Source organism: Thunnus maccoyii, chromosome 10, assembly GCF_910596095.1.
Source record: "Thunnus maccoyii chromosome 10, fThuMac1.1, whole genome shotgun sequence".
Lineage (NCBI taxonomy): Eukaryota > Metazoa > Chordata > Actinopteri > Scombriformes > Scombridae > Thunnus > Thunnus maccoyii.
The window spans coordinates 761,675-766,674 of NC_056542.1; the positions used below are offsets into that span (position 1 = coordinate 761,675).

The 5,000-nt window shown below is 38.1% G+C and overlaps 2 protein-coding genes across 3 annotated transcripts in view; one reads left to right on the plus strand and one right to left on the minus strand.

Annotated features, from left to right (window-relative positions):
• The window catches only part of iqgap3 (IQ motif containing GTPase activating protein 3), a 22,804-nt gene extending 22,673 nt beyond the window's left edge, over positions 1–131 (plus strand). For both annotated transcript variants that reach the window (XM_042423821.1, XM_042423822.1), the window contains exon 37: positions 1–131. This exon is cut by the window's left edge and continues 920 nt beyond it. The gene's annotated coding sequence lies outside the window, so the exon portion shown is untranslated.
• A 4,641-nt stretch (positions 132–4,772) lies between these two features.
• Positions 4,773–5,000, minus strand: part of LOC121906409 (ankyrin repeat domain-containing protein 34A) — a 3,088-nt gene continuing 2,860 nt past the window's right edge. The window contains exon 2 of the mRNA XM_042425270.1: positions 4,773–5,000. This exon is cut by the window's right edge and continues 1,737 nt beyond it. The gene's annotated coding sequence lies outside the window, so the exon portion shown is untranslated.

Sequence of the window (5,000 nt, forward strand, 5' to 3'; positions counted from 1 at the left end):
CAAATCTGTAAATATTTTCTGTCTGTTTGTTTTTTCTGTTTTCTCTTTTCTTTGTCTTTGTTTTTAAAGGGAACTTTTTACGAAATCGAACTCTAACAAACTCTTTACACTCCAATAAATATTTAAATGTGTTCAGTCGTTGTTTCTGATTATTGATGATATTATTGATTAGTCAATTGGTTGATATCTCCCATGATATAAGTAAATATGACGGCTCAGTGTGACATCATGATACATAATGACACTTTTTTTACAGCAACATATAAAACACACAGTCCTCTATCTGCTAATAACAAAAGGATCCTCTCAGTTTGTTTCTGCTTTCACTTGTTAAACTGATACAAACACGTCACACAAATAGCTCATCTAGTTTAAAAGCAGATTTAGGCAGTTTATCTTTTGTATAAGAATGGCAGTGATGTAGCCAAAGCGAAAACACCGCCAAGGCATTCATGACCTGTGGGGTTCCTCTGGGTTCTACTCTTGGTCCTCTCTATTTTCATGTCACATGTTAACATGTAACACGACAAAACAGGTCGACGATACTTTCAGAAACGTCACAAATGGTTGTTACAAAATCAAATCATGATTGTTTTCTGAGCTGACATCTCTGTGGTTCAGGTAAGTTTAGACTAAAACTACTTATTAAAGTGTTATTAATGACTTCTGGCCACTTCTGGGGCGACACAACAACCTGTAAACCAATAGCATAAATAACTAATTAGCTAAAAAGCTAATTTAGGTTGTTTCTCTGTTGTGGTTATAAGACTGGCAGTGACGTAACCAAAGAGAAGTCAGACTTTTCTACATCAATACAACAAATAAACAATAAATCCTGGGCTGCTGAATCGTCCAATCAGGACGAGACTCATGAAGACACTGTGATCTGAACATGAAACAAATGTTTATTCCACAGCTGAGTTACAATCAAAGTGAAAGAAGAAAAATAGATTACAGCTTCATCAGAGACGTTTCTCTCTGCTGACAGACTTACAAAAATACTTTGTTTGAGTTTGAAACTTCAAGTATCTACGAAGAAGAATTACATCATTCACCAAACCTCTGAGACCCCCCCCCCCCCCCCCCGCTCCTCCTGGATCACACTGGATCACACCTGATTCAACTGGATCAAACTGGATCAGAATCAAACACATTAGACCAGATCAAACTGGATTTTAAATTGAGCAGATCAGACAGATCACATTGGATTAAACTGGATCCAGACTGGATCACAGTGGATCAGATGGTCCAGTTTGATCAGCTGATTGACAGACAGCGTACCTGTTTACCCCCAACGGTCTAAGATGTAGCTCCTCCCTCTTCTGAAGCGTCACAGGTGATGTCACACACCTGTGATGTCACACACCTGTCCTGTTGGGTTAGACAGACTTTGTTATTGTCTGCAGCTGTTGAGCAGTTGATCCTCCTCTCTGATCAGGTGTCGTCTGGCCCGTTATTCTGATAATCTGATTAATTATTCAAACTTCTAGTCACGTGTTGTATTTTTGTGTGAATGAGGACAAACTGAAGAGCTCAGATCCGTCTCAACTTGTCTCCACAAGTCTCCTGTGACAGAGCAGGTGCATGATGTCACTGCGGGCGTGCTTACCCAGCATGCCTTGCAGTCCAACAAAGATACCCGAGGACCATCTGGGGAGTAAGATGGGTAGGGTCAGGGCCAATCAGAGGCAGAGTAGGGGCGGGTCTTCACTATACCGGGTAAACATGCCCAACAAGGACGTTTATTCTGTCCCACCTGGAGACTCACCTGCAGCAGACAGACTGAAGTATCAGCAGGTCAGAGTATGTCTGCATTTCTCATAAACATTCAAACATTTGTGTCCTAGATGGTTAAACTCTCCGTCTGGTCTTATTTTATATTTTTATCATCATCATTAAATCTCATGTTCAGACTCAAACCAACGATGTGTTCGTCCTCCTTCCCGTTCTCTGTTTGTGGCTCTCAGCTCCAAGCTCATTGGTTCCTACTTCAGATCTTTAAAAACACCTCACAGATATGTAGTTTCATGATTAAGCTACACCTGTGAGCCAATGATGATGTAACAGAGGCTTAGATCTTTAAAACGGGTCAAAGATATAGTTTCATGTTTAGAAAGTCTCAATAATTTCCTGAAACAGCTGCTCACTGTAGTTTTTATCAAACAAACAGGAGGAAATAGTGCTTTTGTTGGGGACTATTTTCAGCAGTGGATGAATCCATATTACGGTGTGTGTATGACTGAGTCTAAATAAACCACAGTGTGTGTGTTCATGGTAATGAAGGAACATTGATGTGTTTTTAATAGTTTCTGGACAACAATGAGAAAGAAGATTAATCACAGGACTTGTTGGTGGATCAGTTGGTTTGACTTTGCACATGAAGAAGAAATATAGAATAACACCAGACTCATCTTTAAATTAATTTAATTTATAACATTTCTCAAAGGAGAGTTTTTGCTTCAAGTGTCATCAAGAACATTTTAGTTAAACTGAGCAACAAATGTGGAGATGTTTGAAAACTGCATTCAGTGAATCTTCATATAAACAGTCAAACATTTCTGTAAATCCGCTGGTTCTCTGTTCTGTCAGTCACATGTTTCAGCAGGAAATCAGTTTCATCTCTGAGCGTCCAGTCCAGAGACGAGTTTACGACGTGTTCATGTCATACAGTTCAGACTGTGATCCTTCTTTTCTGATTCCTGGTTGTAGTCAGCAGTAGAAGAAGAACTCAGATCCTTAACTGCAGTAAAAATACCAATACAGCAAAGTAAAAATACTCCACTGCACTAAAAGTCCTGCATGAAAAATCCTCCTACAGTAAAAGTACATAAGTATTATGAGCTTGATGTAGTTAAAGTATTGCAGTAATGTAAAGTTATGCATTCACTGCTCCCTTCACTCAGTGCTTTGTGTGCAGGAATAACTGAAGGTGAATCAGATCTCTCATCTCTGGCTTCCAGTCTTTGTGCGAAGCTTCGCTAACTGGACCTGGACCTCTGTCTCTGTGCTGGACTCTGAGATGAAACTGATTTCTGTAACATGTGACTCTGAGCAGGAAGAGGAAATGTGGAACTGTCCCTTTAACTCTTCAGCGCCTCCTCATGGTGAACCGGATGAAGTGCTTCATTGCTTCACACTGAGTGGGTTGACATTACAGTACAGGCTCTATTGCACATGAACAGATGAGTTCAGATCTTTACAGTATTTACAGTCTCATCAGGTTTTGGTTCGAATCCTTCAAACAGCTTCACCGTCACATGACGTCTTTGGAATTTCATGAACAAGAAACCGCACTTCATTTACCTTCAACACAAACCAGATCATAACGTCACCTCAGAGTTCTGAACACTGAGATGGTTTAAAGTACGGAAACGTCATCAGGACGCAGCGTTCAAAACAAAGTGGAGTTATTCAGAGGAACTAAAGGAGCATTTACACTGAAATAACAACTATTATATTGACGAGAGTGTAGATAATTACAGTACATACAGCGCACTTTATCCACATTCTTCAATCAAAACAGGAGCTTTTAAATGAAGATCAGTTAAAATAAATACGTCGCTTCATTAACACCTGGTGAAAGATTGTTTTAGGAGCTGAACTTCAGACGGTGAAATCGTTTCGAGCTCCGTGTTTTCATCCATCGCCATCAGAGAAACGGACACGACCTCGGTGCAAATTGTGCATCTGTAAACATCAAACAAGTCAGATCTTTTTATGCTGCGTCAGTTTCTGACTGAAGTGGAATCAGTGATTGAGGAGAGTTCAGGAAGCATCAGGAATATGTTGTAAACTGATTTTTCACTCAGAAAACTTCCTGCAGTTCAGCAGAGCAGAAACATTCAGAGTGATGACGACATGAGGCTGCAGTGAGGAGGAGGGCTGCACCGCCGAAGAGTTAAAACAAACTTCTCTTACTGATCTGAAAAAGGACGAGTTGATGGTTCAGATTATAAACTCACCACAAAAAGTAAGGAAATGTCTGTTTGGTAGATTATTTCTTTGTTGTAACAATACTTCTTGGCAATAAATCTGTTCGAAAGTCTGTTTATTTCCCTTTTAAATGGAGCCACATTTGTAAGGAACATGCATTTGTGGGTTGCTCCCGTGAAAAATTTGCCAAATCTTCTCTGCTGATGCCAAACAGCTTATTCTGCCATTGACTCTTGTTTGGTGTTTGGTGGATTGGATGATTGAAGTTTGAAGAAACAAGACATATTGGCAATTTATCAATTTATTCATTTAACAAACAGCCTCAACAACCTCAAGTTACAACAAAGAAATAATCTATCAAACACAAATTTCCTTACTTTTTATGTACTTTTTTATCAACTATTACAATAAATTATAAACCTATAAAACATATGTTGCATCACAAATGTTTTTATTGTCAAATAATCTGTGATTATTTTCTCATTTATTAATTGTTTGATCTGTAATATGTCAGAACACGGTTATATAGTCCTGTCATCTTCTAAATCACTTTAAAAACCTAAAACTTTTTTAAAATTGCTTTTAGGTGAATTCATTTATATTTAATGGCATTTTAGTTTGTTTTAATCTCTTTGTGTTTATTAACTGTTTTTTTATAATCTGTTTTTATTGTAAAACACTTTGTAACTGTGTTGTTAAATGTGCTATATTAATAAAGTATTATTATTTTTTATAATTATTATTATTATTATTATTATTATTATTGATAGTCTGATTAGAGTCTGTGATGCTGCTCTGCTGTCAGCTGAAGATTCAGGACTCTACAGCAGCTCAGTTACCTTTGACATCACTTCTACATTTACTTCTTCTGTGTCACAGTGACATTTATTAAACTGTTGACCTCTGAACCCTGGTTTATAGTTTAAACTCATGTTTTATTTGAATCTGTTTAAATAAACTCTGATTAAACCCGACTGTCAGTTTCTTTCAGACCTGGTTGGTGCAGCCCTCCTTACGGTTCATCAGTGGTGATGATCTGATGGAATCCGCTTCACAGTAAATCCTTC